General features: G+C 42.7%; 3 long non-coding RNA genes across 7 annotated transcripts in view; 2 read left to right on the top strand and 1 right to left on the bottom strand.

Moving 5' to 3' along the window:
- Positions 1 to 416: 416 nt before the first annotated feature.
- Positions 417 to 7336, bottom strand: LOC128348906 (uncharacterized). The gene is made up of 3 exons (XR_008318422.1): positions 7233 to 7336; positions 1282 to 1350; positions 417 to 799 (listed from the first exon to the last, which is right to left on the bottom strand). It is a non-coding gene; the product is annotated as an uncharacterized LOC128348906 (long non-coding RNA).
- Positions 7337 to 8015: 679 nt separating this feature from the next.
- LOC128348907 (uncharacterized) lies at positions 8016 to 12422 on the top strand. 3 transcript variants are annotated; one of them, XR_008318424.1, is made up of 3 exons: positions 8016 to 8109; positions 10012 to 10109; positions 11345 to 12422. It is a non-coding gene; the product is annotated as an uncharacterized LOC128348907 (long non-coding RNA). The 3 variants fall into 3 exon arrangements; XR_008318425.1 differs by having other exon boundaries at positions 11198 to 12422; XR_008318423.1 differs by lacking the exon at positions 8016 to 8109 and having other exon boundaries at positions 8539 to 10109; positions 11198 to 12422.
- Positions 12423 to 25352: 12930 nt separating this feature from the next.
- The window catches only part of LOC128352296 (uncharacterized), a 34182-nt gene continuing 33645 nt past the window's right edge, over positions 25353 to 25889 (top strand). For all 3 annotated transcript variants that reach the window (XR_008320308.1, XR_008320307.1, XR_008320306.1), the window contains exon 1: positions 25353 to 25720. This is a non-coding gene — a long non-coding RNA (uncharacterized LOC128352296). The remainder of the gene's footprint in view (positions 25721 to 25889) is intronic.

The following is a 25889-nucleotide window of genomic DNA, read 5'->3' as shown; positions in this document are numbered from 1 at the left end:
TCCAATTTGAACCTTTGGTTTGTAATGAGTTTTGTGACCCCAACCTGAGGTTTTTGGGCTGCAGCATTATGTCTAAATCACAGGGAAGATCAGCAAAAATTGCCCCTGCCAATTCATTTGTGTGTGCTGCAGAAGTGGGGAAGCCTCTGGCTGCATTAACAGGCTCCTGTTGCATCCTTGCTTTATTAGTCAGGATGTCAGACACTGTATTTATAATGTGTGTCTTATTTATAATGTCAATATGAAATGTTATTCCAACATTTTGATGTAAAACAGAGTGCTTAACATACATAATCCCTGTATTATTTTGTGATTTTACCTTTGTGTGCTTTGAGCTCCCCCCCCCTTTTTTTTGGTATCAAATTTATGTTCATTGCTCTTTATGTTTGTTGTATGAATGAGCGGTGAACCATCTGTGTTTTTGCACAATTCTCATTTATTCTAGCAGGTGTGAAGTGTTCCACTGAATTGGGCCATATTGATGCTTCCATATATAAATGTCTGCAATGACTGCAGCTGCAAATGCAATACAGGAAGTATCTTCTCAAAGAAGTACCTGTTCTCACAGGGGATGGGTCTACTGTTGCTCATTTTGAACATCAGTTGCTGTTCTCCTCATGCTAAAACATCTGTGTTTGGGCTAGAAGCAGTAAGCTAGGGCATGTCACAGCTGAAGGCATTCTTGCATGGGGCTCTAATGAAAGCACGACCCAGTTGTTAGGGAAAAGAGATTTCTGGATGCATCCATAGAAAAAGTGCATTTTCAGTGTACCTTCTTGATTCACGTAACCTATGGACACTTAAAAAAAATTCGCATATGTGATAATTTGACATTTCAGTATTTAACTGAATTACTGATAAAAGAAAAAATAAAACACATGTTAAAGGTGAGTCTTTTAAAAACAGTGTAATGAAGCTAACACATTTACAGGGTAATGTTCATAGAGAAGTGTCTTACAACATCTAATGAGGCTTACTCTCTAATAGGTGTGTATAAGATTATGGCCATAGACTGCTTTACTGCACTTGGGCCATGCCAAGTCAATCTTTATTACAGTCAGTGACCAACAAGACAAGACAAGACAACAAAAGCATTTATACATACTTCACCAACTATCATTGATTATATCATCGTTACTCATATTGACTAGACAAGCATATGACATACCCTAGATGCAAAAAACCAAAAAAATGTAGCTACTCTATAGGTGACATGGGAATCTCTAGGCCATAGACGATCACTACCACAACCACTACTTGTGCAATACCATGCATACTTACCGGAGTTAAGCTCTACTGTACAAAGCAGGACATACTTCCATGGAACCACACATAGAATTGTGCTCTTATCTGCAGATTAAATATAAATAGTTGATTGTGGGGAAGAGGAAGGAGAAGATTGCTATCTTGTGGTTTACTGGTGTCTAATCTTCCCTTGGGCAGAATCTGTATCAAGCAACTTCCATAGAGCGGTTTAATTTTCCTTCCTTTTCAGATGAAGATCCTCTGTTGCTCCCTTGGGACAATCCAATTATCCAAAGAAACTGGCTTACATACTGGGCAGTGAGCTGCCTGTCTAAGCAACAAGTGAGCTCGCTCCTTCTGCACTTCTTTAAGTCCTGCTGGTGTGCTGGTGTGAAGGCAGGTAGGCTCCATGGCTACTATGGAGTGTGTCCTCACACTCCGCTGCTACTCTTATTATGCTCAATTACAACAGCAGTGGAAATGTGAGGACACATTCCTTAGTAGACACAGAGCCTCCCTGCTTTCCAAAGCCACTACGGTGGGGTTTAAAGGGGTGTGGAAGCAGTGAACTTGCTTTTCACTGAGACAGCTGGTTCACTATGCAGCATGCAAGCCACAAATATAACATACATTGTAGTTGATATGTAACATTTTTTATAGTGCAACTGAAATAAATTTCTATAGAGGTTGTAAAAAAATAAAATAAAATTGATTTCTCATTTTGCTTCCAAATCATCTTATCTTGGGGCCAAACTAGACATGATGTGAGAGTTTTGTGACTGGACTTGTTTTTATTTTTCAAAAAGCAGCAATCAGGCCTCCTAAGCTGGAACAGGATTGCAGAGCAGAAACCATTCCCCCAGTTTAAATCTCCTCTCCCCAAAATTGCTGTTAGCTGTGTGGAGAACAAAACTTCTAGGCACTTCACTTGTGTGGTTCATACCAGCTATAGCAGTGGATTGGGACCATGGTGTATGGGCAAGGGTTAAATAATGAAACTCCCACATAGTTGGACAAGAGCTAAAGAATGCTTGCAAGTAGGATCTAGATTGGATATACCATCAGACTGTATTTTGACATACTGCATTTCTGCCACCTTCAATTCTTAGCTGGAGCAACTAAGACAACCATTTGGAGAGATCACACATTTTTAAAAACTCATTTTCACTTGACATCAGAGAGAGATCAAGTTAAACACTGATTGTCTAGTGTTCAATAAAACATACCAAATTAGTATTTTAGTATATTTAGAATGTTGGTGACACCAGGAGCCAACTTGTAATGCTGAAAGCAATTATTTTAAGGTGCAATCCAGCAATTAAGTTAATTCCTAACTTTTTGATGTTGAGGAGGATACTCCAGGGACATTTACACACAGCAGGCTTTGCCTCGAGCTTACTGGGAGGCTTTATTGCGAACTTGAAGTTATCCTCCAAAACTGACACAAATGGTGGAATTTTTTTACCCCGGATATAAATCGGGCTGCACTCTAACGTGCAGTGAAAAACCTGAATTGTATGTGAACTGCTCCCTGATAACTCGCAGAGACTTCGGGGTAAATATGGCCAATATGTGAACACCCCCCCTCCATTCCGAAGGAGATGTGAGTTCAAAGCCCCATGTGAAAAACAAATAACTGCATTTCTCACTGTGCTGCAGTGGGAAGCCAGTGATAAAATTTCCCTGTCACAATGGCTGCTTGATTTGTCCATTTGTGTTCAGGTTTACCTTGTTCTGCAGTTAGCAACACCACGCCACCTGCCCTATACAATTTGCGGTTCTCAAACCTATTTGAAAAAATAACGTGAATGGTTTTTTTTGTTTGTTTCAACATCATTACAATTTCCTTTCCATTTAGGAAGCATCTGTTGTCTCAGGACCTTGAAGGTCTGAAGAGCCCACAGACCGTGGAACAGATGAAGCCATTATTAAAATGAAACAAAAACCTAGAGGGGGGGAAATGCAACAGCACCCACTTCAGCAACAGACTCAACATTATTATTATTTTATTTTATTTTATTTTTTCCTTGGAAAGTTAAAAGCATTTTGTTCTGTTCAGAAAATGTAACTGCATTTTCAACTTGTTTTCTGTCTCAGTCTGGAGAAGTCCAATTGCCTGCTCTGTGAAAAAAGTTCAGTTATCTCACTTAAATTGATAGCTTTTCTTTCTTCTTTTGCTAACAGGTTTTTCTATTAAGTAAAACATTTAGGACCTAATTGAACCTTTTATCTGCCCCTTGTCACACGGAGTGATCAACCATTATAAGCAGTCATATAAATGTCACTTTAAGTACTGCTGTTGTGGAGCTCCAAATATAGTCAGGATCAGGAAATACTTTGGTATTACCCAAGACTAGATAAAATGTTTAGGACTGGAAAAATAACCTGGCTTTAATTGCACAGTTGATGCAATTGTAGATATGAAGGGTGGATATTGTTAAAATCCATTGTTAATTGTTGATGTCTCCTGTGAAAGGATAAACAATCTGATTCTATAGACTAGAACAATTTGTGTACTGCCTTTGACAATGGCAATGCCTTTAAGGTGATTTTCTGAGGATTTTCTGCTTAGATAAATGATGAAAGCAGGCAGGTGTATCGTAATGCTATTTCCTTGATGGATTATGTTGCTGACATCGATTATGTAAGGACCAGAAATGCTATTTAAGGAGGGCAGGTAGACAAGTCTCCTTTCCTGTGATTATTCTTCGGGTTATGATGACCTACCAAAAATGTACCCACAACACATGTTCTTAAAATGCACTGCATGTGGTATGTTTTTAATAGGCTGATGTGGTGCATGGTTCTGAACTGCCTGTACTGCTGTGGGTGCCTAAAATAAATGCCAGTGTTTTTGTGCAAATATCTAAACTGTGTGTTCACACAACTGCAACGTTACTGACATTGGGCTGCATTCTGCCCAGCTTCCCATTGATGGTGGTGACAGGTCACTACTTCAAAGGCAGGTGATGGTTCTGCTGCTGCAGAATGCCTTTAAAGCACTTCCAGGCAGTAGCACAGCAATCCTTTCCACTGTTTCTATTGGAAGCTATGTCTTGCTCCTCCTACAACAATGCACCCCACAACCTGCAGAACTAGGAAAGCATTCTTCAGCAGCTGCAATGACTTTTCACATGCACCCGAAATGCTATAAGAATGGTCAAAGCCCAGTACGCCCATCACAAAAAGGGAAGAGGAAAAGTGTAGAAAGTATAAGCATGTACAGTATCAGGTGAGTGCTTTGTGTCTAGATACATGTGTTCTGATCATAAGCCAGATTTCATTATGATGCAAGAAGCTGCCAGTGCACCGTGGGGTGCCTTGAACTCCTTCTGGGCCATACTACAAAATATGTATAAATTAACAATCATAGGCTCTTTATGGTAGACATGTGGCTCTGTAAATACCAGAATGAGGAGGAATTCGGGAGGCAGCAATGGAACTTGTTCTGAAACCAGGAATCTTTTGAAAACTTTCCAGCTTTCCGTTCTGTTCACCATCTGTGCATCAGGCGCAGGCACAGCTGCCCATATTATTGTATAATTTTACACCTAGCCTGCACTGATTTGATGGAGCACACAGAGGTTTCAGAGATCTGTGTGGGATTTGGCTGGGTGACTCTCATCGACTTTAATGGGTATAGTACTGCTAAAACCCAAAGCAGCTCTTAAATGGGAAGAGGAAATGGTTTCCCCCTGGAACAGCCAAGTTGGAGAAGATCTCTTGGTGCTCCTGGTAAATGAGAGAAATTCAGAGAGAGGGAGGGAGGGAGGGAGAGAAAGAGGAAGGGGGGGGGGGAGAGATAATTTGAACATTTGCACAAACACATTACATATATTCCTCCAAAAAGATGAAGATATGTTTGTGAAAAGAATCTTCATAGTAAGTTTATTTCTCCTCTCCCCAAAATAGTACATCAGATATGCAACTGTAATGCATAGAGTGGCTTGCCATGTGGATTAATCCAATTGATAGAAAGTTTTCATACCACTAGCAGCTGCCATCAGGAATGTACATCTTTAATGTGAAGAAATTGCAAACAATGGGGCTGGTTCACATGGTGAATTGCTTTACATATGCCAGCAGCAATCCTACTAGGCGGAAGCTGTTTGAGGCCTCTACAGAATGTGTCGATTGGTCCAAACTCTATTTCCTTCCAGGTATGTTCAGACACACCTAAACGGGCATTGTAAACCACCATGAGACTCTGATTTGATGGTGCAGGAATGCAATAAATGATAGAGGACAGCTGGTCTTGTGGTAGCAGGCATGACTTGTCACCATAGCTAAGGAGGGTCTGCCCTGGTTGCATATGAATGGGAGACTTGATGTGTGAGCACTGCAAGATATTCCCCTCAGGGGATGAAGCCGCTCTGGGAAGAGCAGAAGGTTTCAAGTTCCCTCCCTGGCTTCTCCAAGGTAGGGCTGAGAGAGATTCCTGACTGCAACCTTGGAGAAGCCACTGCCAGTCTGTGAAGAAAATACTGAGCTAGATAGACCAATGGTCTGACTCAGTATATGGCAGCTTCCTATGTTCCTATGATAAAATATACAGTTAAAGCCAGTGATTAGTCTAAGCTTCCCTCTCCCCCCACCCACCCCCGCTGCCCACTGCACAAGCAGTCAATGCAGGCCTTCCTCAGTCTGCAAGCACCTTTGAATATTTTCCAGCTTTAAAAAAAGAAAAAAGAGAGAAAATAAGAATGAATAGAGAATGTAAGAGAAAGACATGAAGGAGAAAAGAGAACATAAGAGAAAGACGGATGGAAGCAAGGAAAATGGAGCTGCCTTGCAAAGAATGGGTGAGATTATCTGCCTTCTCTAAAGTAAAGTTGGGTTCTGAGACTTCCTCTCTACTCCAAAAAGTGTAACTAGGAGGCTGAGAATTTGATTATAATTATGGCAAATTTGTCCCCTATGGCAAGTTGGTTGTTGACCTTGTAAAATACTTCGACTGATGCATGATATGGAGTGTTACTCCAAAACCCTGGTTTATATGGAGTGCAATTTTCCAGACATCAAGCACTTGATACGGGGTGGTGTCATTTTGATTTTTCACTTTTTCATTGCAAAATACAGCAAACTGACCTTTGTAGAAGGTCACAAGCTCATTATTTATTCTTACTCAATCTCTTTTCTATTTGTGTCAGCACAGTGGTCAAGCAAATGGACTAGGGAAAATCCTTGTTTGAAATCCTGGATACAGCTGCTGCCTATGATAGCAAGGCCAATGGCAAAGAGATAATAGTGTCTTGATGCTGGGTCTGGTTCCCCCCATCGGCAAATGACCCTTTAGGTTGGGCCCTTTGAGCTTCAAGTGTGCTTGGCACTGTTAATTATGAAATTAGATGTGGGGGTAAGACTTCCCGATTCTGATCTGGTACATACTTCTAATATAGCCTATATTAGAAGTATGTACCTAGCCCTAGCCTATATTAGAAGTATGTACCAGATCAATTTTTGCTGTAACATATTCAAAGGTATCTTTTAAATTGTGAGAGGTAGCATGGGTTTTTAAAAATTTAAATAACAGATGAGATTCTCAAGATTCTAAAACTAAGTTTAAAAACCAACCAGCCAAGAGATTGCATGCTAGGATGGAATACGGGTGAGGTACCCATAAGATGCCCACTTTTATTTGATTTATTTTTATTTATTTTTTACATTTTATATCCCACTCTTCCTCCAAGGAGCCCAGAGCAGTGTACTACATACTTAAGTTTCTCCTCACAACAACCCTGTGAATAGGTTAGGCTGAGAGAGAAGTGACTGGCCCAGAGTCACCCACAGGGGTGTAACTATAATAGGGCAAGGGGAGACAGTTGTCTGGGGGCCCACTGCCTTGGAGGGCCCCCCAGTAGGAATGTGCACAGACCGGTTCGGAGGCCATTCTAAAGGCCTCCAGACCAGTCTGGTCACGGGGTGGTTTTGGTTCGGAAGGGTAGTTTGAGGGGTTCCATTAAGGGCGGGGGGGGGGCTTTACTTACCCCTCCCGCGCTTTCCACACTCTGCCACCGTATTTACTGTAAAAATTGCTCCTCCGATGGCTCCTCCTCCGATGGCTGCTCCGTTTAAAAAAAATGGCTGCCCCCTTGAAGCCCCGGCCCCCTGCTGCTGCTGCCCTCTTGAAGCCCCCTCCCGCCTCCTTAAATCTCGCCCGGGCCCCGAGATGACTCTTCAGAAGCAGGCGGCGGGGAGATGTCCTCCCGCCCCCTTCCCTGCCGGGCCCAGGCTGCAAAAGACTTTAGGAAGGCTTCTGTGCGCGCACGCGCAGAAGCCTTCCTAAAGACTTTTGCAGCCTGAGCCCGGCAGGGAAGGGAGTGGGAGGACATCTCCCCGCCGCCCGTTTCCCTGCCAGTCTGCCAAAGTACTTTTACTTTTGCAAAAGTAAAAGTACTTTTTGCAAAAGTACTTTTACTTTTGCAGACCGGCAGGGAAACGGGCGTCCCACCTGTTTCCCTGCCGGTCTGCAAAAGTAAAAGTACTTTGGCAGACCGGCAGTGAAACGGGCGGCGGGGAGATGTCCTCCCGCTCCCTTCCCTGCCGGGCTCAGGCTGCAAAAGTCTTTAGGAAGGCTTCTGCGCGTGCGTGCGCAGAAGCCTTCCTAAAGTCTTTTGCAGCCTGAGCCCGGCAGGGAAGGGGCGGGAGGACATCTCCCCGCCGCCCGCTTCTGAAGAGTCATCTCGGGGCCCGGGCGAGATTTAAGGAGGCGGGAGGGGGTTTCAAGAGGGCAGCAGCAGCAGGGGGCCGGGGCTTCAAGGGGGCAGCCATTTTTTTTAAACAGAGCAGCCATCGGAGGAGGAGCCATCGGAGGAGGAATTTTTACAGTAAATACGGCAGCAGAGTGTGGAAAGCGCGGGAGGGGTAAGTAAAGCCCCCCCCGCCCTTAATGGACCCCACCACCCCAGTGCCGGACCGCAGCTCCGCGGTTCCGTGCACACCCCTACCCCCCAGAGTCAAGTCACATGACTGACTCCCCCAGCTGCACACCTGCCCGGGCTTCCTTCAGTTGTATTCATCCTCTGAAATTGATGTGGGTGTTAAGACCTGGAGCTACCAGAACAGCATGTCTTTTTCTCATACCATTAAATGACTTGCATCATCCACAATTTACAAAACCTTTAAAAATCAATTTAGGATAATGTTCTATTGCGGCACATAGGGAGATATATATATATATATATATATATATATATATATATATATATATATATATATGCTTTTTGTTACCACTCTTCAGCCTCATTAAAGATTTTTTTACTTCAAGAGCTGGGCTTCAGTGAGAGGGGGCATTTTAAAATCTTGTCTTTGGGCCCACTCCAACCTTGCTACACCCCTGGTCACCTAGCAATTATCATGGCTGAATGGGGATTTGAACAACTTTTGCCTGTATTATAAACTGCTTAGTTATTTCAAGAGTCTTTTAATTTCTTTGATAATTGAACTAGAATGTATTTAAAGTCATACTACTATGCTTGGCTAGTTAAGAAACATTGTTAGAATGGACCAAAACGTACAGAGCATTCAGAATAATTTGAATCTGGCCTATTTATGTCTGAGCAGAACACAATCAGAAAGCCTATTATGAAAAAGCCTATTGGTTAGAGAAATAATCATTCTGCATGATTGTCTATATTCCAAATGGCCTAGATACTCATTGGGCAACATCCAGTCTAGTTAGTCATGACTAAGCACCACTGAACTCAGTGAGATAAGTTAGTCATGACTAACTTAAGCCATTTCAGGGGGACATAGTTACAACCTACTTAGTCTGGATGCTGCCTCTTCTTTATTCTGTGTAGGATATTAAAAAAAAATGGTTGACATGTTAAAGATCTTAATCTATTAACTTTCAGCAAGATTGTTTTACATTCATTTTAGCGGTACCATACCTCATTCATTGTGCTAGCCCTATGGATCTTTTGTGTCTCCCGGCCCTCAAAAGTATTGAGGGGGGAGTTCATTCTTCCTGCAATTAGTATTCATGGTTCGCTAAGCAGAACTAATGCAACAAATCTTACTTGTTTTTTCATTGGAGGTTATGTTACCTGTTTTCCAGCATGGCCTGGGGAAAGATTTCCTTCTGAAGAAGGTATTTTTGAGTATCTATTGCCTTATTGTGGATTTAATTCTTCCCGCTGAGGATTTCAGATCTTTCCCCATCTTAATTTAGCACCTACTGAGAGAAATCAATTCTACATACTAGATTTGAGGGACAAGAAAGAAGAAATAGAGTATAATTTGCCTCATCTTTTAAAGATCAAAACATTTTTGAAGAGGATTAGAGTTTTAAAAGGACTATTTTTGCTGTGTTATGATCCTTGCTTCATCTTGTTTAAATCAGGAAAAGCTGAAGTTTATCAGACTGTTCCCCAGTGATTATGCCTGTATATTGTGAACTGTGATGAACTGGCCTAAATCCAAATCTACACGTGTGGGAGATGTACTGTAGACCCCCCCACTGAAGACTTTGAGTAGTGCTAGTCAGCTGTTTGATTGGGGGGCAGGGCGGAAGGAGGATGACTAAATCCCACCCCACTACCCATCCCACGCAACTAATCATCAGCACTATTGAGTCTCTTTTCCTGGGGCTATGCAAGCACAGCCCCATCTGGTGGATTGGGCTGGGGGAAATCATGGGTTTAACACCTATTTGTGTCCATAGTTCTGCTTATAACTAGAGATAGATGCACAGATGCTGAGAAACTGTGAGAGAAAGAGTTTCTAAGATGGTATAGATGGCTGAAATGATTTTTGTGACCACAGTGGAAGGACAGCAGACATACACAGGTGGTGCAAAAGCAACCTGCAGCTTCATTACAATTGACCCACTAGTTTAGCAAGCTTGGAAACAATTCTTTTAGGTAGGTATGTTTCATACAAGTTTAATTCGTAATTTTTACTTTCTGTTTCCTCTAGGAATACAATTAACTAAAAATTTAGGGATAATCCATATATATATATATATATATATATGAAAAGAGTTTTGCTTAATTTTAAAATTAAAATTTAAAATTACATTGTCCAAAATATCAGGGAACATAAACATCTATTGATAGGAAGTCTAATGCATGTTATTTCCATTACTTCCTTTCAGTATGAGATTAGTTATTTCAAAAGAAGTAAAAGGAAATGTTTTACTTTAAATTTTTTTAACTAGGTCCATGTATGTCAGCATAATGATTTGTATAAGTGATTGTAATTGCCAAAACTACAGTTGAGTATTATTAGTTATAAAATGCACATATAGTTATATGTCCAACAGACCTAGCAAAGAACAGAAATGCAGTTGTATCCAAGAGAAAATAATTACAGCAATAATCAGTGTAATTCATGATAATGGCTGAATTGAATTTCACACCATAGCTCCAAGCACTTACATTTAATGAATGTAGTTTGTGCTTGTTTACTTAAAAGGGGTTTTAGCAGAAAATCGATAATGTAACTTCAGTGTTTCTAATTGCAAATGCAATTATTTTTTTAAATAGTCGTTCAATAAGGATTTTGTTGAGAAAATTAAGGTATGTAAGTGTGGCAAATGTTGGCACTTTAATTAGGCTACCTGTATGTTGGTAGCATGGTTGTTTAATATTTATTATTATATATTGATTGAAATGGATTTATATTCAATTTTAAGGCTAATCAATGTATGAAATCTTATGGGGGGGGGTTGTGGGGGGGGGAGTGGAGCGGGCAAGCCTCCAGCAATGATTGCACATATTATTCTATAATCAAAATGTCTTCGTAAATAAGTGTGATCATATGAAAAGCATTATGTTAAGAGCAAAGGAATAAGACTGATGTGGAATGGTAATTTAGACATGTTTGTTTGAAAATAGTTGGCAGGATGCAGTTTTTTCCTAACATAGGATAATAATATGAAAATAACATGCTAATGGCTTTGTAATTATAATTGATTCTGGCTTATTCTTATGTTTATGTATGCTTTTAGCTCTACAAAAATGCTTCTGGTATTGAGCAAAAATGGCTACTTTTTAAACATCAAAGAGATGAACACTGAATTAGTAAATCTTTGTAGATATGTTGAAAGTACAACCTGGCAGTTGTTTTTATTTCATTCTATACGGAAACCATATAGGACAAGCAAGAACAAAATTTAACCAAATGAAGATCTTCCTCTGCAAGAGTAAACTCGATTTGAAACTCAGAATCAGAATGATGAAATGCTACATCTGGTCTCTTCTCCTGTATGGATGTGAAACCTGGACAATCAAGAAAAAGCACATAAAAAAACTGGAAGCCTTTGAGATGTGGTGTCTCAGAATAATACTCAAGATTAAATGGACCAACAGAAAAACAAATGGAGTACTTAGAAAAGCAAAAACACATAAACAAATAATGCAGAATCAAGAGACGTCAACTGGAGCATTGTGGATATATCCTCAGAGGAGTAAAATATCAAATACCACAACTAACACTAGAAGGAAAGCTAGCAGGAAATAGATCAAGAGGAAGAAGGAGGAATTGATGAATGGATGGAATGGCTAGAAATGGACACAGAAGATATCATCCACAATTCTAGGAACCATGGTCTATGGGTTTTGCTGGCTGATAATCTCTCAATCAGAAAAGGCACATGAAGAGAGAGATATGGAAATATCTCATAGATTTCAGGGGAAATGAGATTTCTTTATTAACATGCTTTTTCTTAGAGCCATGTTTTGGGGAAGTACAAAAATCCAGGCCAAGCTGACTGAAATACAACCACTGGTGCATTTTGTACAAAAGTAATTTGTGCCATAGTGTTATTGACTGATGGTTTGGAGGCAGAGCAGATAGCCCTGACCATGGATCAGGCCCAAGGACCATCTAGTCCAGCATTATGTTTCACACAGTGGCCCACCAGGTGCCACTGGGAAGCCCACAGGCTGAGGACAAATTGCTGAGGGAGCAATTGCTTTAGGGGAGCAGGTAAAATTCAGTTTGTTCCTTGTTATCTTATCCCTGATGAGCTACTAGCTGAAATTAAGACTGTATTTTATGAATTAAGACCATACAAATTTAATTTTATGGTTAAAATTTTAATTTAAATATTTTAATATTTTAATGTTATTTTATGAAATTTTATTGTATTAACTTTTGTAAACCACCTTGAGATGAGTTTTATGAAAGGCAGTATATAAGTAGAACAATAAACAAAACAAAATATCACCTGACCATTTGCTGTGGAGGTACTGAAGCACAGCAGAGAGAAGATCAATAGTTCTCCCCCTCTATCCTGTTGGCACAAACCGTAAGGTCCCAGGATCTCAGGGTGTAGTTATAATTGAACAAGGAGGAGAGAAACCGATGTCCCTGAGTCCATGAGGGAGGGGGCCCTCACTGGCTGGGAAACAGCCCATTCTTTGCTCTCTCTTCCTACCTCCATGATTCAATTGCAAGCTGCCAGCTCCTGAATGGAGTGTGAGAAATATGTGATTTCATTGGCATAGGAATAAGAGAAACAGCATGCTGATAATGTTTTCATTTTTACCATGACTATGTAGTTCTTCTGCAGGAAAGATATGGTGGGGTGGTGAAGTCGAAAGACCCACCTTCACTTCTTGTCCCAGCGCCTGTTGTAACCTTGCTATACTGCTGCTGGGTCCTGCATCAGTGAGACTTCTGGCACCCCTACATGCACAGTATCCTATACCTATTAAATCAGGAAGAGTCAACAAGTCAAGAAGAATCTTGTTTCTCAGAAATCAGTCGTGCTAATGTGTATGGTTTCATTGTGCCAAGGCATGGGGAAGAGTTGAACCTGCTGCAGGAATACCAGTGACTTCTTCAATGATGGGAGCAGGCAGAGGACCAAACCACTAAAAATTGGGTTCAGTTCCAATTCCTGGCATTTTTTAAACTCTCTGGTTCACTTCTGTTCAGATGCTAACTTTAACCAGTAGTTCACTAATAGGTTTAATCACTGTGAACCAGTTTTTGACTGGTTTAGATGCACTGGATAGCACCCACATGTTTGGAGTTGAGCACCATGATCGGTACCAACTCTGTGCTGGCCACTCCGCTTGCACTGGCATCAGAAGCACTCTGTGCAGCAGGGGTGTAGCCAGCAGCGGGACATGGGCATATTGCCTGTTGCCATTTCTCAGCCGGTGAGTGCTTTTTTCACAGGCTGGGTGCTTCTTTTTATGCTCATGAGTGAAGGAGAGAAAGGAAACAACAAGCTGGTGAACAAAGCATTCACTGGCTTGGAGAAGAAGATAGGAAGTAGGGATGTGCACAAACCATTTCAGCGGTCCTTTTATGGACCACTGAGCTGGTTCAACAGTGGGGGGTGGGTGGGTTAACTTTAAGGAGTGAGGAGAGTGATCACCCCCCCCCCCGCAGCATTTCCCCGCTGGTGATGTCATGAAAACCACTGTCGCAGGGTGGCAGGCAGCATACCTCCTTGCCTTGGACTGGAAGTGGCTGGAATGCATTTGCATGCATGATGTGCGCACACACACCAGCCACTTCCGGTCCGACGCTGGTCAGGGTGGCAAGGAGGTATACTGCTGCCCCACGCCAGCAGTATTCATAACAGCGCCAGTGGGGGAAACGTGGCGGGGGGAATGAGCATCCTCCACACTCCTTAAAGGTAACCTCCCCACTGCCGAACCCACCCGGACCCAGTCTGTGCACATCCCCAATAGGGAGCACTAGGGGTGTGCAAACAGGTTTGATGTCGAACAGGTTCAACGTCAAACCAGTTCAGTCAGACAGTTCGGGGTTGAACCAAACCACCCCCTGTTCAGTCCGACCCCGGACCGAATAGCCCCAAATGTTTGGGGGGTTCGTAGACCATTTTAGTAATAAATAAATAAATAAATTTCTTTTGCCTTTACTCCCCTCGGGGAAGTTCCTGGAGGCGGCGGGGTGGTGGTGGTCTGCAGAGGTTTCCCCCTGTTGGCTTTCCTCATAACCCCTTCAGCCAGTTTGGCTGCTCTTCAGCCATTTTTCGACCTTCACTCTGGTGTGTGGCGGCCATTATGGAGCCCGTGTTCCTGTGCACTTGCCCTCTGCATGGCCCAGGCCATGCAGAGGCCAAATATACAGGCATGTAGGCTCCATAATGGCTGCCACACCACCGGGTGAAGGCCGAAAACTGGCCGAAGAGCAGCTGAACCGGCTGAGGGGGGCATGAGGAAGGCCAGCGGGGGTAGGGGAACCTCTGCGGACTTCCCCCCACCTCCAGGAATTCCCCCAAGGGGAGTAAAGGTAATCTTTTTTAAATGAAGTGAAGCTCGCGAACCCGCCCGGACCAAACCAAACCGAGGGGGAGGGTTTGAGGGGGGTGCCAGTCTGAACTGGCCTGGTTGGGTTCAAGGTCAGTCCAGCCTTGAACCGAACTGGGCCAGCCAGTTCTGTACACATCCCTAGGAAGCACAGCACTCCCGTGTCTCAATGCCATCCACACCCCCTGTGTCAGCTTGCTTCTGATGCCAGCACTAGTGGTGTGGTCAATATCGGGACATAGAATGCTTCCCATTGCCCATTGCCCTCTCCCAGCTGGGCCTTTCCCAGATGGCAGGCTTAAACATGGGATTATATGAATAATAATTCATTGCATTGAAGCTGCATAGAAGCCACAGCTTGAAGCCGAAATAATAACAATTCTGGTGTCGTTTGCATAGGGCTATTTTGATGCGGTGTCCCTCATAAGAACATAAGAACCACCCTGGTGGATCAGGCCCTAGGCCCATCTAGTCCAGTATCCTGTTTCACACAGTGGCCCACCAGATGCCGCCAGAAGACACAGGCAGGAGTTGAGGGCATGCCCTCCCTCCTGCTGTCACTCTCCTGCAACTGGTACTCAGAGGCATCCTGCCTTTGAGGCTGGAGGAGGCCCACAGCCTTCTGACTAGTAGCCGTTGATAGACCTCTCTTCCATGAAGTTATCCAAACCCTTCTTAAAGCCATCCAGGTTGTTGTCTGTCATCACATCTTGTGGCAGAGAATTCCACAAGTGGATTATGCGTTGTGTGAAAAAGTACCGCCATTTGTTGGTCCTAAATTTCCCAGCAATCAATTTCATGGGATGACCCCTGGTTCTAGTGTTATGTGAGAGGGAGAAGAATTTCTCTCTGTCCACTTTCTCCACACCATGCATGCTTTTATAGACCTCTATCATGTCTCCCTGCAGTCGTCTTTTTTCTAAACTAAAAAGCCCCGGGTGTTGTAGTCTTGGCTCATAAGAAAGGTGCTCTAGACCCCTGATCATCTTGGTTTTCAGTTCAACAATGTCCTTTTCAACTTTTCCAGTTCAACAATGTCCTTTTTTAGATGTGGTGAACAGAATTGTATGCAGTACTCCAAGTGTGGTCGCACCATAGTTTTGTATAAGGGCATTATAATATTAGCTGTTTTATTTTCAATCCCCTTCCTAATGATCCCTAGCATGGACTTGGCCTTTTCCACAGCTGCCGCACATTGAGTCAACACTTTCAACGAGCTGTCCACCATGACCCCAAGATCCCTTTCCTGGTCAGTCACTGACAGCTCAGATCTCATCAGCGTATACTTGAAGTTGGGGTTTTTCGTCCCAATGTGCATCACTTTAGACTTGCCAACATTGAACTGCATTTGCCACTTTATCGCCCACTCCCTCAGTTTGGAGAGATCCCTTTGGAGCTCCTCACAATCCGTTTTGGATTTTACTACCCGAAGGAGTTTGGTATCATCTGCAAATCTTGCCACCTTGCTGCTTACCTCTGCTTCTAGATCATTTATGAATAAATTAAAAAGCACCGGCTCCAGTACAGATCCCTGGGGGACCCCACTTCTTACTTCCCTCCATGGTGAAAACTCTCCATTTATACCTACACTCCGTTTCCTGTCTTTCAACCAGTTAGCAATCCACACATGTACTTGTCCCTTTATCCCATGACCGCTAAGTTTCCTCAGGAGTCTTTGATTAGGAACTTTGTCAAAAGCTTTTTGGAAGTCCAGGTATACTATTTCAACTGGATCACCTTGATCCACACACTTGTTGACACTCTCAAAGAACTCCAAAAGGTTTGTGAAGCAAGATTTACCTTTGCGGAAGCCATGCTGGTTCACTCTCAGCATGGCCTGTCCTTCTATGTGCTTTACAATTTTATCCTTGAGGATGCTTTCCATCAATTTGCCTGGAATGGATGTTAGGCTAACTGGCCTGTAATTTCCCGGATCACCCCAGTTCCCTTTTTGAAAATCATTCAAAAAGGGAACCCTCTGTTCCTTTCAGATTTTCCCCATGGACCATTTTTACTGCTTGCCACAGGGTCTTTCTCAGTTCCCTTCTGGCCAATAGCTTGTTTTTATGGGGTCTTCTGCAAGACCACCGACTTGCAACACCACCGCTGAATGGCAACAGCAACATAGAACCCTCTCCCTCACATAAGCCCTCAATTAAAAATGGCACTCTTCTCCTAGGACTTTTGAGTGAGAAATTTTCAGTTCAGTCAATCAATCTTTATTACGGTCCCAGACCAGCACAAGAATAAAAAGCATACAAGGGCATGGAAAATACTTCACAATCTAAAATATCACTATTAACCAATTACTACCATACAATAAAATTGTGTTATATATTTATAAAAAGCTGGTATAATAAAACTACTAACTACATAGCTTATAAAGGCACTATGTCTTATGCAATGAGATAAACGCAGAAAGAAGCATCTCAATAAAAGCTTAAAAGGCTAAAAATCATATTTTTAAATCAGAAAATAATAAAAATCATGATATTCTGGTCCACCGCGTAGCTGATGCTGGGATTCGAGGCACGACTTTGTTGTGGCTGCGTTTTTTCCTACAAGACTGGGGATATAGGGTGGCAATGGGCGATGAGAGGTCTTCACGTCAGGTACTAACATGTGGTGTCCCCCAGGGGGCTATTCTCTCGCCCTTGCTGTTCAATATCGGTCGCTGCCCCGAGATTGTGGTCGCTTCTCCATCGCTGCCCTGAGATTGTGGAATGCGCTCTCTGCTGAGATATGATCCTCCCCATCTCTGGCAATTTTCAAAAAACACCTGAAAACCCATCTTTTCGCCCAAGTTTTCTCAGCTTCCTAATATTTTTGGATTTTAATTTTTGGTTATTTTAAAATTGTTTTAAAGTTCTTGTATATGTTTTTAGCTCGTTTTTAGTGGTGAGTCCGAACCGGTCCGGCGGCCATTCTAAGGAATGGCCGAACTGCCGGACCGGTTCGGCTCTTGGTGGTTCGGGTCTGGGTGGGGGGTATGACTTTAAGGGTGGGAGGGCTTGCTTACCCCTCCCGCCTCTTCGGCCCCCTCCAGCGCCTGTATTTAACTTAAAAGGAGGCCCCCTCCAGCGCCCGTATTTAACGATCGGAGGCCCGGTCTACCCGGCCTTTTCCCGGCGGGTAGACCGGGCCTCCGGTGTCCTTTGCGGTGCGCGCAAAGCGCGTTCAGTCTTCTGGAGGCCTTGCTAACGAGAGGAGCTCCGTTCGGTAGCTCCTCTCGTTTACTTCAAGCATTGGGTAAGGACACACTCGGGCAGGCGGGCAGCTGGGAGGGAGGGCTGGCTGGCTGGCGGGCGGGCGATGGCAGGGGCACCCTTAATTGTTAATCTGCTCGGGGGGGCAGCGGTAGCGGCGGTGGGGGCGGCTGGTTTCCGGCGCCCCGCTTTTAAGTTAAATACGGGCGCTGGAGGGGGCCGAAGAGGCAGGAGGGGTAAGCAAGCCCTCCCGCCCTAAAAGAAAGGGCCCCCCGTCGGTGCCGGTCCGGACTGGGCCGGACCGTGCACATCCCTACTGGTTTTATGTTATTGTAAACTGCCCAGAGACGAAGGTTTGGGGCGGTATACAAATTTGATAAATAAATAAATAAAAAATAAATAAAAATATTTATATGCGGCCATTAGCAAAGCTGGTGAGGAGTTTTGGGCTAGGGTGCCACCAATATGCAGATGACACCCAGCTTTTTCTGCTGATAGATGGCAGGGCTGAGAACACCATAGCCCAGCTGACCAGGTATTTGGAGGCGGTCACAGATTGGCTGAGGCAAAGTCGTCTACAGCTTAATCAGGGTAAGACTGAAGTTCTGTGGCTGGGCCCGAAGAGGTCAGGGAGGAGTTTTCAATTATGACCCTTGATAGTGCTTGTTTGATGCCTCAGCCTACTGTGAAGAGCCTGGGCATGATTCTTGATGCCTCTTTGAATATGGTTGGAGGTTGCTCGAAAGGCCTTTTTTCAGTTATGCCAAATATGGCGGCTGGCCCCCTATCTGTGCCCACTGTGATCCATGCAACTTGGCCACTGTGATCCATGCAACGGTTAGATTATTGCAACTCGCTTTATGTGGGACTGCCACTGCACCTAACTCAGAGATTGCAACTGGTGCAGAATGCAGTGGCCAATGTCCTTACTAAGGGGCCTTGGCAAGCACATGTGACACCTTTGCTCATTCAGTTGCACGGGTTTCTGGTTGAGTCCCAGGTTAAGTTTAAGGTATTAACCTTAACATTTAAAGCCCTACACGGTATGGGCCCTCCATACCTCCAAGACTGCCTTGTCTGATACAGTATGTCCCTCGCCGGGTCCTGCGATCAGCCACAAGTAATGCCTTGGTGATCCCAGGCCCTAGGGATCTTAAATTGCAATCAACGAGAGCAAGAGCCTTCTCAGTGGTGGCCCTGACTCCATGGAATGGTCTCCCGGATAATATCAGAGCTCTCCATGATCTGTTGGCCTTTTGTAAAGCATGTAAGACTGAAATGTTCCGCCGGGTGTTCAGTCACTGAGATAGCTGGTCTTCGAGTGATCCTGTAATCCACGGTTATTATGTCATGTGGAATGAGAATTGTATGGGTTTGTGGTTTATGAGGTTATGTAAGATATATTTTTATGGAATTGTGTTGCTGTGTATGTTATTGCTTGTAAGCCGCCCTGAGTCCTATGGGAGTAGGGCGACATATAAATCTAACTAAATAAATAACACGATCAGTTATGGATGGAAATTTTCATTTGTACCAATGGATCCCCCCCCCAACTTGGTGTTCCACAAGATCACCCAGCTGGTGGCCTTCCACCACTCCCCACCTGCCCTCCTGGCAAAAAAGCTACTGTAGAGGAAGTGGAGAGAGCAAACCAAACCAGCCACATGGACAGAGAAGCACAGAGGTGGGCGGGCGGACAGACAGACCCCTTTTTTCTTTCTCTTTTATTTTTATTTATTTTATCTAATTCCCCTCCCCCACAACCTGGTTTCAACTTGTGGAAAACCACTAACTTGGCAGAGATGGTGGTCTTGCTGGGTGTTCTGCAAGATCACCCAGCAAAATAAATAACTAAAAATTGCAAAAGAAAAAAGAAAAAAGGTCACTGCTCTATCATGATAGCCCTACACATCTCAAAGGAAACGTTAGGGTACTTTGAACTATCCCCAACTATCTGCCATTGCAGAAAGTGAAACTTTTTAGCATGTGAATAATTTGGGCTGAGCTCCAATGCACCAGGGAAAACCCAGATTGTGTATGGAGCACTCCGCAATGCCTCACAGGGTCTTTAAGGTAATTCCTCTCAATGTGTGAATGCACACACACCTCTCCCGGGGTACTTCAACGTACATCTGCTGTCTGGGAATGGCCCTGGTGGGCACGTCAATCACCAGCTAGGTGCCCTGGGGGCGGGCGGGCGAGGGGTGTCATGGGGAAGTGAGGGGAGCCCCAGGAGGCCTCTAGATATCAGTGGCTGAGGGACATCCCCCCACATTCAATGATGACTACATCATTGCTTCCTTTTTATTCTGCCTCACCCAGCTGCTAAGTGATGGATGCAGAACAAAAGTCTATATCGGTGGATCAAATCAGAGTTTAAGTTTGCCTGTATGTTGGCAATAATGTACAAGGAGAACTTTAATAAGAGTTGGGCTGAAGTGAGTTTACTGAGGTGAACAGGGTACTGAAGCTCCTCATGCATAGCCATGGGACAAGAGGTATTGTCCCTCCTTAAAAACAAACAAAAAACAACTTCATGTATTACATATAAAAGATATTGCACCCTTTTTGTTTTATATGCTTGGGTAACACTGTTGTATTGTATTATCTGTTGTATTGTTTTTATGCCTGTTTTTATATGTTTTTAGCTTGATGTTTTTATTGCTTTTTTATTGTATGTTTTAATTTTTGTAAACCGCCTTGGGGTTGTTTTTTAACGAAAGGCGGTATAGAAATGTAAAAATAAATAAATAAATAAATTAAATTAAATAACACTGTAATCCAACTCTGTTTTGTTTTGTATTTCCCAAGAGTCAGTGCAACAGTGTCCATACTGATCAGTATCAAGGCTCTAAAAGCAAGAATAAAGGATACATGCTTTAAACATGTATAGAGTGCATGTTACTGACACACCAGACATGTGAAACTAGAGGGCAGGGTTTCCATATGGAAAGGCCCTGAAGGGTTATTTATTTATTTGAAACATTTAGTATACCACCCACTCCGAAGACTCCGGGCGGTGCACAAAAATATGCAAAACAAGACAAGATTAAAAATTACATTCTAAGTTAAAAACTAAAGTAACTAACAAAAAAGAACAAGCAGATAGGTAAACTACAGGGCAAAAGCCTTGCGAAAAAGAAAAGTCTTCAATAGAGATTTAAAAATCAGTAAGGAAGGGGCTAAATGAATCTAAAGGGCTAAAGGGAAGAGAGTTCCAAAGGGTTGGGGCAGCAACCGAAAAGGCCCTTTCACGGGTCCTAGCACCCCGACCCTCTTGGAAATCAGGGACCGACAAATCAGGGCCTGCTTTAGCACTGATACCTTTCTTTTCCCAAGCTTATAAATTTCCACTCATCTAAATACTTACCTGTGACAAACAAGGCCTTATCTTTACAACAACAGAATGAGGTGGATAAGTCCTGAGATAATGAAATGGTTGGATACTGCTTTAGAATGCTTTCCTCACATAATAAACTCCCTGCAAAAAAAAATAAAAAATTCTAGCATATTGTTTTTTTAAAATTCTAGCATATTGGGTTTTTTTAAAAAAAATTAAAAAGCCTTCAAACTTTTTGAAACTTTTTGTAATAGGAGATACAGTACATGTATCATATGTATCTCTGTCTCTTTCTCTGTCTCTCTGGGATGAGAATTCTCTTCTGTTCTTTGCCTATCATGCTGGTTTTTTGTTTGTAGGGAAACATGTACAAATGTGATCCTCTGCTTGAATTGGGGTACTCCATTCTGCCACCGCATTCTGCTGCAAGTGTGCACTGCCTAAGAAGCCCCTCCTGGTGACCTAGAAGGGAACACTTTTGAAAATGAGAAGGCAGGTGCTTATTTCCTTTCAAGTTATCAATGTAAGATGGGCTGGTACATTCGGAGACTTACTTGCAGGGTTGAATTAATCTTCTGTCAGTGCTGATAAATAAGCACATCACGGACTTGGATAATTCTGAGTTCTGGACTACCAGTCCACAACGATCCTTTTCATTCATTTTCAGATTGTCTTTTGTACAAACAAATGGTGAACAATCCACAATCGTCCACCGTTTGCTTCTACAGAAGGCAATCCAAAAAATGACTCACTGGCTTTTGGTTCTTGGCACTGTATTCTGCTTATTGCTTTTCTATATGCCAGCCACACAGACATAGAAGAGCAGATTAGATAGGAAGGGTGTAATGTAAATTGAACATATAAGGAAAGAAAGAGGCTATTAAGACTGGTGCTTCTTTGCTAAGCTCAACTAAGCAATTCTTAAAGTGTGAAGTGGAGCCTGGTAACTTGCCATATTTCCATAATTGGAAATCTGAACAGTTGCCAGAGAAAGGAAAACCAGAAGCACAACATTAAGGCTGAAAAGGGGGCAAGAATAAATAAATGACTGTAAAAATATCAAAACAGAGATAGAAATGGGAAAAAACAACCACCACCACCTCTAAATGGTAACCAGGATTGCTTATTATTAGGTTTTTTAAATCTAAAAGGGAACTTGGATTGTTTATTATTAGGTGTTTTAGCTATCAATGCATCATACTCAATTTTTTTTTAAAAAGGATGAAAGTTTGACTTCTCTGTGTACTGACTCATGGACTTCTTATTTAAGAGTCTTATTTTAAAGGTCTTGCAAATTCTCCCTTTTTAAAGTCTTGATTTATTTATTTATTTATTTATTACATTTATTACGTTTATAAACTGCCCCATCCAAAGGCTCTGGGCAGTGTACAACAAATTCAAAAAGACATAAAATCACACACCATTTAAAACACTAAAAACTTTATAAAAACAATTTAAAAATAATTAAAAACTATTTAAAACTAATTAAAATACTTAAAAAAAACAATTTAAAAACCTTGAAAGGCCAGGCCTAAAAACAAGTAAGTTTTTAGGGCTCTCTTAAAGGCCAACAGCGAGCCTAAACTGTGGATATCTGCTGAGAGTGCATTCCATAGGCCAGGAGCAGCTACAGAAAAGGCCTGGTTCTGAGTCGCCACCAGATGTACTGGTGGCAAGATGACCTCAACAAGTGATGGGGATCATACCGAAGAAAGTGCTCTCTAAGGTAGCCTCGACTCAAGCCGTTCAGAGCTTTAAAGGTAATAATCAGCACTTAGTATTTCGCCCGGAAACGTATCGGCAGCCAGTGCAGCTGTTTTAAGACAGGCATAATATGGTCTCTCCAGGTTACCCCAGAGAACAGTCTGACTGGTTTTAAGAAATGGTTGGTTTGCGGAGAAGAATGGAGGAACAGAATATAATTTTCCTGAACTATTTATAATTTTAATGAACTGTGGGATATTTTTCTTTTTCCCATTAGAACATTTACCAGTCTAAATAAATAAATTGCATATAGTTTAATTTTACTGTCTAATTGTATTTCATTCATATTTGCAAACCAATCAATTCTGAAATTAATTAGTCTGTTTGCTTAAAGCATTTTAACTCAATATTACAATTGATTACATAGGTTTCAATTCCTTTTCTTCCTTAAAAAAAATGAATACGTATTTGTGAAATTGTTTTTCATAAAAAATTGGTTAAATATATATTTCATTAGTGTTCAAGAAGCTGGGTATCCAGGGGTGTAACTACCAGTGTTCCAGGGTATCCCCAGAATACAAGCTCATTTGCCCCTTAGGGCCCTTCTGCCCCTTGGGGCTGTGCCCCTCACCCTTCTCACCTCCAGCTGGTTAACAGGTGGCGGCTGCTGCTGTAGTTCCCATTCCTTTGCACTCACCCAGCTTCCACTGACCCCCTCTACTTGTGCCCTCTCGCCTCCTGCCTCCTCCACCACTCCTGTACTTGGAAGCAGGAAGTGCTTGCAAGCAGCATGGATGTGGTAAGAGGAGGTTAAGGAGGAGAGGGAAAGAGGCAGCACATGATCAGGAAGAGGAGAGAGGCAGCAGTGGGTGGAAGTGGAGGCAAGTGGGCAGAAGAGATGGCAGAGGCTGAGTGGAGAGGTCTGTACAAAGCACATACTGCTCCTGAGCCTCCACCACTGTGGGTGGGTGGGTGGAGCCCACATGCCAGGGACGAACACAGGACTTCCACACACGAGCTCTGCCTGTGTGGGTATCTTTGGCATCTGAGGCTTAGCTTTCTTTAATAGTACATATATTCATATGCTTTCTTCATATGTACATTCCTGGGATTTGGGCAGGTGGACGAGGGTAGGGTATCTACAGGTTTTTCTTCTTAGTCTTAGAAGGTATGTATTATTGGGGGATACCTCATGCTCTATTGAAGAACTGGCAGTAGAGTGATGAATTAAATTATATATGTTTTATTACTTACTGTTTCATATTACTGTAGTGATTCTGTGCATATTAACATTCTTTTGTCCCCTTTTAATTAAAATTAAAATTTACCCTTTCACATTACTCCAAAACACCTTCCAATCCCCATCTCTGTGCTGCTTGCTTGAACATTAGGGACATGTTCATCATCACTAAACTATCCAAACAAGACTGCAAAGTATCAAACAACTCTTCCAGAAAGATCTTCCGGAATATTCCATCCTAGATGTGGCAGGCTATCTAATACACTGCACATATTACCACCACAAACTACCTTTGGGAGTGTGAAGTTCCAGCCTCTTACAAAAATGCTTGCATAATGGTGTTTTCCATAGCAAGCTACAGTGTCAAAAGACACATTAAATAGGAATAGCTAGTTAAACAATAGGTTGGAGAGGCCTATTGTTCTGGAAACTACAGCACAGCTAGCGATATGGTTATTTTCCAGCTTGAAAATCTCAACAATGAGATGTTGAACAAAGAACATCTACTGCAAAGAAAGGGTGTTTATAAGACCAAATGACACATAACATGGACTGCATAGTTTGGTCCTGCACATGCTTTTATTTTTTTAAAAAAACTTAAATTGTAGCTGAGAGGGGACCATAGCCCGCAGGGAGGGAATATTTAATCCTTTCCATTGCTTCGGGACCAATGAAAATGCCCTTCCCCTTGGAAGGTAATGTTAGCCTTAGGAGGGAAACTCCCATTGGTGCAGTGTAGAATCCAGGGGAAAGAGTTGTGCAATGCAATGACAAGGCAGTGAGGTTGAATCAGGAATATTAATAGTTTAATGGAATAGATATTATGTACAGAGAGACAAGCTACCTAATGGCGCAGCGGTGAAATGACCTGACTAGCAAGCTAGAGGTTGCCAGTTTGAATCCCTGCTGGTATGTTTCCCAGACTATGGGAAACACCTATATCAGGCAGTTAGCCCCTCCTCTACACAAGGACTGGAATACAAGTAACTAAAGCGCCATTCAAAAGCTGGCCTGGATCAAGGAATGGATTAAGCAAAAACACCACAAATGGCAGCTTTGGGGAAGGGGTAATCTTCACTGGGAACATTGTGTGGAGAAAAGTGTTGGATGCACCCTCCCTGTGTGTGGCAACCCCAATCCTGATAAATGGCACCTCACACTGGCAGGGCTAATCTATGTATTTAATGTATTGCATCATTTTGGCATGACCCCAGCCCTTAGCAGTAGTGCAGACTCTGACTCTGGAGAAGGGAGAGCTATCTGGTTGGGGAAAACAAGCCCAAGCCCAAGTACTGACACCAAGCCAGAGCTTAAGTCTGCCAGCTAGAAGATTCCGGAACCAAGGACTCGCCAGAGCACTGTCCCTTTAAATCTCTCTGATCTCCTGGCAGGGAGGCCGAGTCTGGGAGTAGTAGTCCCCTGAACTTTTAAAAGATCCCATTCCATCTCTGGGGTGCTGCACCCCATAATTCCCACCCCATAATTCCCTGCCCTGCCGTGCCTCATGGATTTCTGATTTTTGGACAGGACAAGTTTTGCCTTTACTTGGTCTACTAAAAGCAGAAACAGAAGGAATGTGTTCTAGCCAAAATGTATCTCCCTAATAATGATTGGGGCTTCTCCCTCAGAGCCTTCTCATGTATTTGGAAATATGAGAACTACCGTATGGTGTTGGCATGGACTCCAATTAATGGCTAAAACCAACACTAAATGAAAGCATGAGAAGTATGTGCACATCTTCAAATTCAAGGTTAGCTGTTGTAAACAGCAAAAAGGATACAGTGCTTTAGAATATATGGAAGTTACTCTATCTGACTGTTTTTGAATATATATTCTGGCATGAAAGAGAAAGCACCATTAACTGATTCTGTCACCCTGTATAAGGTTTTTTTTTTTTTTTTAATCGTCAAGTCATTTGC

The sequence above is a fragment of the Hemicordylus capensis genome, chromosome 3 (genome assembly GCF_027244095.1).
Source record: "Hemicordylus capensis ecotype Gifberg chromosome 3, rHemCap1.1.pri, whole genome shotgun sequence".
Classification (NCBI taxonomy): Eukaryota; Metazoa; Chordata; class Lepidosauria; order Squamata; family Cordylidae; genus Hemicordylus; species Hemicordylus capensis.
This window is presented reverse-complemented; position numbering and strand designations above follow the sequence as displayed.